Below are 13,833 nucleotides of genomic sequence, written 5' to 3' on the forward strand. Positions count from 1 at the left end.
ACAATTTTGCTCATAGATTCCTCTAACAACGGACCAGCATCTTCCCCCACCATCGGAGCCTACTCACGACCAGGTGGTGATCAGTTGACAGCTCCGCCCCTCTCTTCACCCGAGTGTCCAAAACATGCGGCCGCAAATCCGATGATACATCCACAAAGTCAATCATCGAACTGCGGCCATGGGTGTCCTGGTGCCAAGTGCACATATGGACACCCTTATGTTTGAACAAGGTGTTTGTTATGGACAATCCGTGACGAGCACAGAAGTCCCATCACAAAACACCACTCGAGTTCTGACTGGGGAGGCCGTTCCTCCCAATCACGCCCCTCCAGGTGTCACTGTCGTTGCCCACGTGAGCATTGAAGTCCCTCAGTAGAACAAGGGAGTCCCCAGCAGGAGTACTCTCTAGCACACCCTCCAAGGATTCCAAAAAGGGTGGGTACGCTGAGCTGCTGTTGGGTACGTAGGCACAAACAACAGTCAGGACCCGTCCTTCCACCCGGAGGCGGAGGGAGGCAACCGTCTCGTCTACCGGTGTGAACCCCAATGTAAAGGCACTGAGCCGGGGAGCAATGAGTATGCCCAAACCTGCTCTGCGCCTCTCTTCGTGGGCAACTCCAGAGTGGAGTCTAGTTCTCAGTTCTCAAGAGTTCTGGTACAAGAAACCAGGCTGTGGGTGGAGGCGATTCCGACTATATCCAGTCAGAACTTTTCTACCTCGCACACCAGCTCGGGCTCCTTCCCTGCAAGAAAGGTGACATTCCATGTCCCAAGAGCTAGCTTCTGCAGCCGAGGATTGGACCACCAGGGTCCCCGCCTTTGGATGCCGCCCAGCTCACATTGCACCCGACCCCTTTGGCCCCTCCCATGGGTGGTGAGCCCATGAGAAGGGGGACCCACCTTGCCTCTTCGGGCTGAGCCCGGCCGGGCCCCATGGGTGCAGACCCGGCCACACTAGGCGCTCGCCAACGAGCCCCACCCCCAGGCCTGGCTCCAGAGGGGCGCCCCGGTGACCCACGTCTGGGCAAGGGAAACTGGGTTCTATTTATTTTGTTCATCATAAGGAGTTTTGTGAGCCGTGCTTTGTCTGGTCCCTCACCTAGGACTTGTTTGCCATGGTGGTCCCTCACCCAGGACCTGTTTGCCATGGGTGACCCTGCCAGGGGCATTAAGCCCCAGGCAACTTAGCTCCTAGGATCATTGGGACACACAAACCCCTCCACCACGGTAAGGTGATGGCTCACAGAGGAGAATATTAGAATGTGTTATTTTTAATAATTAATGATTTAATTTTCAGGCTCTGATCATCTTAAAGATGTCTCACAATACTGCCCGTGTTTGCATTTTTAAATCATAATTTCTACGAGTAAATCAAAATCCTAGCACTGGTGGGCTATTGGTTTGGTCCTCATGGGCTACTTGGTGCCTGCAGGCATCGCGTTAGTGACCCCTAACTTTCGTGTTTGTGCTGCACCTGTACCCCGAGTGTGGTTGTGAGGGAAGGGGCGATGACAGTCTTTGATTTACTTGCACATTTGGCTAAAGATTTGATTATTGGCCTGTGGGCACTCGTAACATATGGATTTTGTTTTCTGTTAAATATTTTTGGCCAAATTCAGTTACGCGGATGTCCAACAGTCAGACTCAGACTGTGCTCAACCACAAACTGTTGCGGTTTTGGAGCGTCTCTGCAAGATGGTCAAGAACTTGGAGAAACTGGAATCCGTGCTCAAATATTGACTGAAATCACGGATTTGGCTGATCGACGCCACTAAAGAGACATAAGCCACGGACTCGAGGCTGTCTTAAATTCTTGGGCAGCCTGCTACCAAAACAACATCTGCTATCTCGACCTTCCCCTGATGAAAATATGCACGGAAGCTCGTCCCCCACCATCACCCCCTCCCTCATACATTCCCTTGTTTCACCGTCTTCATTGTTTATGTCTTGTGACCTGTTGTAACTGTCATAAGCTTGTGCAGGAGTTTTTTGCCTAACTCAAATTATCCTCAAAATTAGGGTAGTTCGAGCGTGTTTTTTTTTTTCTCCCCCTCTCCCTCCCTTGTGGTTTCTTTCTGACTTCCGGGTTGAGTGAACGCCGGCGCGTTTTGGCTGCCGTTGCTCAACCCGTATTGTTTTGTTTTTTGTTATTGTAAAGTGTCCTTGGGTGTCTTGAAAGGCGTTTATAAATAAAATGTTATTATTATATATTATTATTAATTGGACACCCTGAAAAAATAAATGATTATGAACATAGCAGTTTTTTTGAGTGTTGTGCGTACATCCAATGCGCAAGTGTGCTTGTGTTTTGACAGGATTCAGAATAAATAAAGAATAATAATAAAAATTATTATTATAAATAAATGCATTGAGGCTTATCACAAAGATGTTATGCCTGTGACCCGAATCCAAAAATGCTACAATTTAAAAACAAGGATACAGCTAAAGCAAAAACTTGTAGGTTTTTGCACAAGTAGGCTAAATCCAGAGAGCTTTTGGTTGTTTATATTATGGGAACACACTATTACAACGACAGACCTGGGACAGTTCTCCAAAAATGCGAACAAGAATGCAAAGCATTTCACTTATAATAACACTAGAGCATCGAGGGGAGAAATTTCATTTCTCCTACAGCAGAGTAAAAAAAAAAAAACTCTGTTTGTAGTCCTGTATTCTGTTGACAATTAACCCGTCTAATCGAATCTTCAAATGTTGGTTTCCTTTGCTGTGTTGCCTCGTACCTATTTTTTTTCTCCGTGTCAATTAATATCAGATCATCAGTTGCATGAGGAAGTAGCGACGCAAAACATTCAGGGAGCCAGCAGTGTCGTATTGTTCAGTGTATACGTCCGGCGTGTGTGTCAGAGATGTGTTCCTTGAGCCAGTCTTTGGCCTCAAGGACCGAAGGGCAGTCCTTGGTCCTCGGCCTTAGCCTCGGAGTTAAGTCCTTGGAGTCAAGTTCTTGGCCTTGGCTAGTTGCTAGTCCTCTGACATAACGAGGAAATTGGGCCTTCATTTCTCGTTCACAGATATAAAGTGGGCCCGAGGACCACAAAAACAATGAAGAAATCAATTAAATTCCCTCGACGGAAGGACATGTTGATTACTTAATCTGACTTTTAAAGAGGGTCGGGGCTGCCACTGACGGGCGACAGTCAGTGCAATGTGTAAAGAGCGGCATCACAGTTTGTTTCAATCATGGTTCGTTCCGATCGGCAATTTAAATAGCGTGTAAAGCCTTTCTGTAACAGCGGTGTCTTTTATTTAGTTATGTTTGCACAGTCGTCACGTTTGTGCGGTGGCACTAGAATGTTTGTTTGAACCAAGTAATTTGCCTTACAGCTGGAGTCAGTGCTGTCGGCACTTCACTTCCGGGTTTGGCCCATGGGATTTGGAGTCCTTTTGCTCGATTCCAGTTCTGTTTGTTGAATGCTTTCTCATGTTTGGAATAATGAATATTGATAATACATAGTTTAAAATCATGGTTGATTTAACTATTTATTATTATTGTGAAGTTGAAGGTATTAATTAATGTAGTATTTGTGGTAGCGATAAAAATAGTAGTACTCAGAGCTACTGTTCGAGATTCGGCCATCTCGTTACCTCCGCGTCCCGCGTCCGAGACGCATAATTTTCCCACAGGATGCACAGTTCCAAATAATGTGTGTTTTTGGGACGCAAGGAAATTTCTCAGTCAAAACAATTAAACAAAAGAACTACGGTAAGTCTGAGGATTTCACGGTAACAATCGTTACCAGTAGCTTGTCGTTTCCGTGGCGTCATTTTAACGGTACTGTTGAACCTGCTACTGCGGAAGTCTCTCGCTGTTCATGTGTAGGCATCATTGCTGGTGACTACACTATGTTCTAGGCACAAGACTGGAGACGTTTCATATTTTTCTGTGGTCGCTACCACTGAGTCGCTGAACACCCAATGTGCCTCAATGCATCGTCACTGCCAGAAGTGAACTGCAGGGAAGCTCCACCCCCTTTATTTATATACACCCCATAACACGGTATCCCTCCACACAAAATAGCACCAAACATTAAGCAATAATGCCAGTGGCATACATCGTCACCCCCACTCGATGGTGCCTCATACATCTAAACTTTTCAATTTTTTCCCTTGTAGCAGATTTAGTGAACACGTCTGCTACCATAATATCTGTTGGACAATACATCAAAACAATTCTTTTCAGCAAAACATTGGACCTGATGAAATGTTATTTAATGTCCACATGCTTGCTTCTTTGGTGATACACTGGGTTCTTCGCAAGGCGTATCATTCCCTGATTGTCCTCGAATATCTTCGTGGATTGTTGAAATCCTGGATGGAAGTCTTTCAAAACTTGTGTAAGATACAGTGCTTCCTGAATAGTTGCCGCCAGTGCAACATATTCAGCCTCACAAGTTGAAAGTGCAACTGTCTGTTGTTTCTTTGACTTCCATGAAACAATAGCACCCCCTTGTGCCAGACTAAAGCAATAGCCTGTGGTGCTCTTTCTATCCTCTATCATTTGCCCAGTCGGCATCGGAGTAACCTACCAACTCTAATTGTGTGTCACTCTTTTTGTAACATAGTACCTGGTTCTTAGTTCCTTTTAAGTACCAGTACACATGTTTTAATGCAGTCAAGTGCTTTTCTCTTGGATCAGACATATACTGAGATAGTCTACTCACAATCCAGCTTATATCAGGCCTAGTGCAGGTCATGATATATATGAGGCTGCCCAGCATTGCTCTGCATTTCATCTGATCGGTTTTGTCCCCTCTTCTGGAGCCAGGTCACATTTGATTTCACTTGGAGTGGCTCTTGCTTTGCATTCAGACATGCCAAACTTCTCCAATATTTTCTCAATATATCTGGATTGGTTTAATGCGATTGAGCCCACATTTTGCTTCAAATCAATCCCAATGAAATGAGTGAGGCATCCGAGGTCTTTCATCCTAAACTTACTCTCGAGTTTCTCTTTGATTTCGCATAAACACCTCTCATTGCTGGCAGCCACAATGATATCATCGACCCACACTAACAAAATTACTTTTTCTTTGTCAGACATTTTGGTGTAGATACAGGGGTCTGCTTGACTCTGTACAAACTCGTTCGCAAGTAAAAACTCCTGGAGCATCATGTTCCAATTCCTCCCAGACTGTTTGAGGCCATATATGGATTTGTTTAACTTACACACAAGTTGTACACCATCCTTTTGTTTCACACAAAAACCTTCAGGTTGATCCATGTATAGTTCGCAGTCATAGGTGCATGTAGGTATGCTGCCTTCACGTCCATTTGGTTTAAGAGCAAGTCATACTGTGCTGCAAGCTGCATCAGTAGTTGCAGTGATGTCAGATTAGCGGTCGGCGAAAACGTCTCAGAATAGTCAAGTCCTTCTCTCTGACTGTACCCTTTGGCTACATATCTCGCTTTATACGTTTCATTGCCTTTGTCATCCTCCTTTAAAGCGTACACCCACCTTCCCCACTGTCTGTCTACCCTCCGGTAATGGCACAAGGGTGAAAGTGTTGTTCACTTTAAAAGAAGTCATCTCATCTATCATAGCCTTTCTCCACTTATCTGACTTTGGCGATGCCATTGCCTCGGAGAATGTTTGTGGCAATCCCACCGTTGCTCTATAGCAGTAATTAATTGTGATCTCATTGTCTTCTACTCCACATTCATACTCCTCTAAATCCAGTACTGGCGCGACAAGATATGATGATGATGATGATCCTCTAAATATATTTTGGTGTCTTCCTTTCTCTACCAGAAGTACGAGGAGTCTCAGTATCATTGTTTGGGTCCGTGTCGCAGTCAGGTTTAAGCTCTAGTTCTGTGTCAAAATCTTTTTCTGCATATTCTGTCTGTGACCGACTTGCTTTAGGCATAGTTACCCACTCTACATAGTGGTCCTCCAGTTGAGTCTTCTCATTCTGCGTCTAACTCTCAGTCACGGTCTTTGTGATGAAGTGGATCCGTCTGTGTTTCTGAACCTCGTTTTTCTCTGGAAAATAGATTAAATAAGCAGGTGAATGACAGTCAAAACCAACAAAGATCCCCTTTTTGCCCTTTGGATCTAGCTTTTTTTTGGTTTTGTTCATAGACCATGCATTCTGAACCAAACGTTTTCATTTTTGACATATCTGTCCGTTTTCCTGTGAAAAGGAAATAAGGAGTCTCCCCTGTTCTGTCGCAGTAACACCTGTTCCGTATAACTGCTGCTGTTCTGGCTGCATATGGCCATAGCCCTTTGGGTAAGCCTGATTCGATCAGCATACACCTCACCATCTCAAACAATGTGCGCCTCTCTGTTGTCCCATTTTGATGTGGGGAGTAGGGCGCTGATCTCTCATGTTTTATCACATTATCTCGAAGCAGAGATTGATACTCTTTTGAAACAAACTATGTCCCATTATCCGATCTCATTCGCTTTACTTTACCAAATGGTGCTGTGTTTGCCAAGAACTGCTTTGTAGCTTCAACTGCCATGTTTTTGTTCCTGAGAAAGTATACAAAAACAGCTCCAGAAAAGTCATCAGTAAAAGTGATAGCATATTTGTACCCGTCTGTATGTACCAGCCCTAATGGCTCTTTAGCTCTCGCATCACTTTTCCTGTTTCTATTCTGGGTGAATTTCCCTTGAATACAGGTTTCACGCTGGTTCGGTCTAGTTTTGTCACTGATTTTCATACCTTCTACTATAGCTTCAAGCTTAGCAATATCACCATAGTGACAATGGCCCATTATCTCATGCCATGTTTTCATGTTTAAAGATGCATTGCAGGAGTCCTCACTGCATGCAAAATTTTCTGTGACAATGTCAAGATAGTACATTTGGTCCTTTACATTCATCTTGCATATTGTCCCATCTGAAAGGATCATTTTGTTGTCATTTTTCCCAAAGTTGAACTTTGCTCCTTTCGAAGTTGCTGCTTCCACTGACAGGATATTCTGTGGGTATCCCGGGATGAGGAGTGCATTTGTGATCTTGACGCTCACTACTCGTCCACTGCTGTCGGCCAGCTTGATTTGTGCGTCCGCCTTCTTCTCGACACTTCCGGTGATCCGTCTCCCATCAGCCAGCTGCATGATGTGATCTTTAGGCCGGAAACTCTCATCAAATCGGGTGAATGTGTTCTTGTCGGTGATGATGTGGGCAGAAGCACCGCTGTCCACGAGTAGTCCATATTGCTGCGCTCCATTGGGTCGCCATTAACTCACCCGGAGCAATACCGTTTCCTCTTCTTCCCTCGAAGATTTGGCTTGGTCTCTGCCACGAAAAACCTTTTCCGCATCGTCCATAACTGCAGCCACTTTGTTGTTCTTATCAGCATTTGTCCTTCGCTTGTGTTGTTTCTAATCCTTACTCATGCAGTCTCTTGCTTTATGCCCCACTTTTTTTTTTTTTTTTTTTTTTTACAAATAAAGCATTCTCCATTGAAGACATATTTTTTTGTCTTTTTCTTTGGGCTTCGGCTTGAATGGCTTGGCGGTCATTACTTCATCTGGTCTGGGCCTGCTTCGGTAGCGGAGGGTGCATTCAAAACTTCTCAGCCTAGTCTTGAATTCAGCGAAGGTTAACACTTCCCTCGTTTGAGTCACATGCACAGAAAATGTGTTGTATTCATCCGTGAGTCCTTTCAACACCATAGCCACCAATAGTGCATCGCTTAGGCTCTCCTTAGCTCTTTGTAATGCAGGCACTAGCTTCTCGACACGTGCTAGATAGTCCGTTAGCTCCTCGCCGTTAGCCATTAGTATATTGGTTAGCTCTGTGTACAGCCCGACAATTCTCGGCTTTTCTTCGGACTCAAAATGGCGTCTCAATATTTCCAGACTTTTCTTACCATCTTCTGGTGCTTCATACAGGATGAGTGTCAATGTTTTATCATCTAAGCAGCCGCACAGTTCAGCATATGCTAGTTCGTTTTTCCACTCGGTTTCTGTTGCGGCCTGTTCGCTGGATCCCGCAGCTACGTCACACCCGAGGATAGCATCTTTTAGCCCGATGGTTTTCAAGTATGCCAGGAACCTTGCCTCCCAGATGTGATAGGGGGCCTCATCTCCGTCAAATCGCGGCGGTAATCCTCTCCAATGGAGCGCCGCTGTGCCTGGAACCCACCTGGGCCCATAACCTGTTGAACCTGCTACTGCGGAAGTCTCTCGCTGTTCATGTGTAGGCATCATTGCTGGTGACTACACTATGTTCTAGGCACAAGACTGGAGACGTTTCGTATTTTTCTGTGGTCTCTACCACTGAGTCGCTGAACACCCAACGTGCCTCAATGCATCATCACTGCCAGAAGCAAACTGCAGGGAAGCTCCACCCCCTTTATTTATATACACCCCATAACACTGTATCCCTCCACACAAAATAGCACCAAACATTAAGCAATAATGCCAGTGGCATACATCGTCACCCAACAGGTACCGAAAAATAGTTTAAGCATTAAAGTCACCGCACACGAGTTGACTGTGTGATCAACGCGATTTCACTGTGCCTGTATGTGTCTTTGTGGTGTGGTGTGTGAGTGTCTAATTTACTTTCGTTTTGTTTTCAGTGTTGGGGGGTGCAACTGATAAGTCTCCGGTTTAATCTAAGGGTGTGGAAAATAATCGATATTAATCGATACATCGATGCGCACCTCCGCGATCCGAGTGCATCGGCTCATTCACTGGGTACGACGCGATTGACGGGTGAAATCGCGATTCATCACGATGCATTGATGGGTATCGGTGAAATCGCGATTCATCACGATGCATTGATGGGTATCGGTAAAATCCGATTCAATCGCCGTTTTATTCATGTTAAACGTCACATATCTGCCCTTTCCTAGGCGCAATGAATGCACCATCATTGCTTTGCGTTTTGTGTTGAATACGGACGGTAGCCGTGCGTCACATACAGTCCAGTACACAACGAGCGAAACATTATGGAAGTTAGCGCACGCAGCAGCAAGGAAACTACTATATTTAATGCAGCCGCAACATTCAAATCTTATGTTTCGAAATACTACGGCTTCGAAAAGAAAGACGGAAAGCTTGATAAAACCTCCGTAATTTGCAAGGAATGTCGCACTAAGAAGCCATACAACGGCAGCACCACAAATATGCAGACCCACTTAAACCGATGGCACCAGATCACCGACAAGTTTCCCTCCCGCTTCCCCGCCCAGTTCCTCGTCGGACACCGGAGAAACTCTTGGTAAACCAGGTCAGGATCAGAAAAAAAATCGCCTCTTATTTTGGGAGTCCCCTTGCAACTCACCGTGACCGCGCAATGGCTATAACTAAGGCCACTGCTTATTTCATATGCAAAGACCTCCAGCCTTAGCGTGGTGGACAACGAGGGTTTCAGACAGCTCGTGCACGTTTTGGAACCCGGGTATAAAATACCAGACAGGTCTGTGTTCACTTACAAACATATTCCCGATGTGTACATCTTGCGCTAGAGATTCATATACATATATATATATATATTATTATTATATTTCATATAAGACACTCAGTGAGAATAGTCTGTTTGTGTTTACACTATAGCAACAGCTGTGAGTCTCAGGTGCCAAATTGTTTACATTTTCTTTGCACAAAACCCAATTGTGAAAGGGCTTAAATAAGTTGTTTTACAAGTTCTACTCTTTATAAGGAATAAAGTGGTATCCTTTTTGTAATACCATACTGAATTCCATCTTTTTAAAAGCTTTTTTTCTTTGCTTATTTGCATCATGTTTAATTGCACAATATCGCAACAAATTGCATTGTATCGTATCGGATCGCATTGATTTGAACTTAATGTGTATCGAATCGTATCGCATCGTGACAACGGTGAAACGTATCGCATCGTATCGCCAGAAAATTCCATGTATTGTTTAAGTATCGCATCGCTGGCAGTGGATCGTGATGTGTATCGAATCGTCCTCAGTGCTGAGATTCACATCCCTAGTTTAATCTCCATCCTCATCCTCTTAGACTTGAGCGCCACCTTTGACACAATCTCTCACCCTATCCTCCTCAATACACTCTCCTCCGAGGAGCGAGAGGGGATCTGCACCTGGAGACCCCCGGCGCGAGGGGGAACGCCAGGGGTCTCCAGGTGCATATCCCCTCTCGCTCCCTCAGATCCTCGTCCTCCCTCCGCCTGTCAGTGCCCCCTGCCCGCCTGAGCACCATGGGAGCCAGAGCCTTCAGTCACGGTGCTCCAAAGCTTTGGAACAACCTACCTCCAGACCTCCAAAACTGCACACCTCTTTCCACTTTCAAGTCCCGTCTAAAAACACACCTGTTCAGGATTGCCTACAACACATAGCTCTTCCATTTCATGTTTTTATGATTTTATGTCCTGTTTTTATATAATATCTCGCTTACTAATTTTTACATTTTATTTTCTTATTATCTGTACAGTGTCCTTGGGTGGCATGAAAGGCGCTTTTAAATAAAATGCATTATTATTATAATATTATGTGTGCATGCTGGTTGCTATTTTAGTCCGCAAACTGAGGAATCGCGCGGATGAAAGTTTGAGATAGCGGCGAAAAAAAAACCTCACAAAGGTCTACTAATTACGACATTTAAGAAATAGAAATGCCAGTGTGATTTTTCGTATGAATCGTCCAAAGGGCGTATCACTAAACTCACCTGGAATATATCCACAGAACACGAGAGCAAGATATGACGAGAAGCACAATTACGAGGCCAGTTGGTCATTAGATTTGTAGGCTAATCGTTATGAAAAATATTATGAAACAGTATTGGTTATTCTATAATTTACTGGTTGTAGCTTTATGAATAAAACATTCGTCACAAGGTGTAGTAATGCTAACGTTAACTGTTGTTAGAACTCATGATGACGTGTATTAAATTCTTTCGTCAAATTGATCGTAGATTACACATGCATCGTCTTGGGAAGAGGATGCCAAGCCACATCAATACTTACCTGTGTTAATGATTACCAGTAAATTAATCTTTGCAGTGTGAGATTGGAAAAAATAGTTTTTGATCCATTTAGTTTTTGGAATAAACCTGGAGTACACAGCTACTGATGTAAGGTTCATTGTTAATGCATCTTTTTCAAACATTTACCCTTGAAACATTATACTTTTGAGTGTCAGAATTCTTGATGATGAATATTAGTCAAAATAGAAAAATGGGTTCCCATGATAAAAGTTTATGGAACCCAACATTAGTTACCATGGTTTCCCATTGGGTAATCCGACGGAACCGAAAAACGGTTACCATGAATTATTATTCATTATTATTATTTTTATTATTATTATTATTATTTTTTTCCCAAGATGGCGCCCGAGTAGGCAGCCTTCGGCAAGTGCTCTTCAAGAGCCTTGCTTTTTTGTTCTTTTTTGCTGTTTTTGTCTTTTGTTTTGTCACATGTTGTTTGTTGTTTCATTGTGTGGACCTGATATGGACTGTTTTCAGCGCTTTTTGGCCACGGCATTCGTCAAAGGAGCAGTATCTGTGCTTGGTGGTTGCGCCTTCTCGGCAGCACGCCTGTACCAGCACAGATTTTGATTGGGAGGAATGTCGGCACCATTGACTGTCGATGCTGGACAGACCTGTGGCGCTTGTGTTTTTTGCGCAAGTAATGGGCAGCATTTTTCACAACCCTGATTTGTTCAGTGGCTATGTCAGCGCTGTTGGACAGTTGGCGTTGGTGCGGCTGGATGGATGGCCGCTGAAGTTGAGGATGAGGAGAGAGGAGCGTTGGCGAAGAGCACCGATGCGTGTTTGGAACCGTGAGTCGCCGCTTGGAATTGAAATGGATTTCCATGGGACAGGAGAAGTGAACCTATGTCTTTTTTCGTCAATGGATGCTACAGCTTCTTGTTGACTTTGAAACTTAGCTTGTAGCCGACGTGTGCACATTTTGAGCATGACGTCTCTGATCCACTGGTTAAAGGACACTTTGATTCTCTCCTCTTTCATCTCAAACTGCTTCAAACAACAAAGCGTGTGATGGAAAAGTGGTTAGAACTGCATGACTGTGTTTTATGTTATGTGTTGTGTTTATTATTTTACTTTATGTTAACTGTTTTGTAAAGCGCTTTGTTACAGCTGCCGCTATATATAAATAAATCATAATATATATAAATCAGCATGTATTGTATGTATTGTATTGTATTGTAATTAACGAAATCCTTAGGCCTGCTCCTGAATTATTAAAATGTTTGCAGCATTTGTTTATCATTGTATGTATATGTTGTCGTTTGTGTTATTATCATATGCAATTGAATAAGTAGACCCTTTCAGAATTCGAAATTTGGGACTCTCAATGCATAATGGGACTCAGACTTTTCTGATCAGCGAGTCTCTGGGACTCGCTGCCGGTCAACTGTAAAATGATCACTGCAGAGATTACCACTTTTTCTGCACTCTGATTGACTTCTATGCAAAGTAATTTCTCAACTTGTCTTCCGTGCCGTCTCATGCCTGTTGAGTGTTGATTTACTTCATATTAAGAAACAACTGCACTAAAACATTAATTCATAAATGTATATCATATGCCTTTATTTTTATTTTTCTCAGTATAAATAACACGTACCCTGACTGTTCTACTCTTTGAATAAAAACACTTCATTCAATTAGGGAGTGCAAGGGGTTATGATGGACGGGTGTTGCAAATCATGAAGATCTGCCAAGTGGTATGATAGCATTGTTTTATACATGTCCTCGGCTAGGCCTCAGCTTCAAAATTAGTCCTTGGTCCTTGGCCTTCGCCTCGGAAGCAAGTCCTTGGTCCTTGGCCTCTGAAAATTTCTCAAGTCCTTGGCCTTGGCCTTGCCTCGGGTTGCCGGTCCTTGGACACAACACAGGTGTGTATTGTGGTGTAGTGAAGGGGTAGGTGGCGGTTCGAGAAGCTTCCCTCTGTGACACGTCTTTTCATTCGTTTAAGTGTGGAACCTGGTGATCTGCGCTAGCGAGTGATGGGACGATGATGCCTCAAGGAGTGTATTGACCCACTTCACAAACTGTCAGCGCTGTATTGACACTGTGTTGGTCACCCAATAGTGACCCCTGCAGTAGTTATAAAATCACTGCCGTTAAAGAAATTCCTTGTTTGTGTCAATAGGGCTGTTCACACGGCACACATTTGCTCCGGCGCTGCACCGATGTATTTTGTTGCGATATATTTTGCACCGCAGCAAATTGTGTGGAGCGTTCACACGTACAAAGCCGCTGAGCGTGACAGCATCGGCGCAGCCCCACTTGCGTTCACACGGCAGTTTCTGCAGCGGATCAAAACGACAGAAAACAAACGAGCTGTCGTGTTGGTTCTTTTTAAAACGTACTGTATATACACAACTCAAGCGACTACTGGACCGGCATGTCCTTCTGCTCGAGAGTGACCGCCCAAGAAAACGTATATCAACGATGACTTCAATGACACTCAGAAAAGCAAACACTAATGCGCCAAACAGAAAATCAAGAGAGGAAATCACAAAATAAATTATATGGGGGGCGGGGGGTTGTGAACAAACAACAAAGGAACAAACAACTTCGAGACAGTCCAGTCTCCTACAAAAGGAAAGATGTTACCAGCCAAGTCTTGTGTCGTTATTAAACAAACACATGACGGAAGTCCGACAGAGCACGAAAGCAACGCATTCTCGCCATACGTACTCTTCAAAACATTTGCTCTGGAGCAAATTTAACCCAGTTGCGTTCACACGTGCAAATTTACATCGGTGCTGCTTCGCAAACGAGCATTTGCTCCGGAGCAAATTTTTAAACCACCTCCCTGAGGTGGATCAAATTTGGTCCGGTGTAAGTCTTTTTCCGGGGCTACGCCGGAGCTAATTTGCACGTGTGAACGCTCTACTGGGG

Source organism: Hippocampus zosterae, chromosome 13 (genome assembly GCF_025434085.1).
Source record: "Hippocampus zosterae strain Florida chromosome 13, ASM2543408v3, whole genome shotgun sequence".
Lineage (NCBI taxonomy): Eukaryota > Metazoa > Chordata > Actinopteri > Syngnathiformes > Syngnathidae > Hippocampus > Hippocampus zosterae.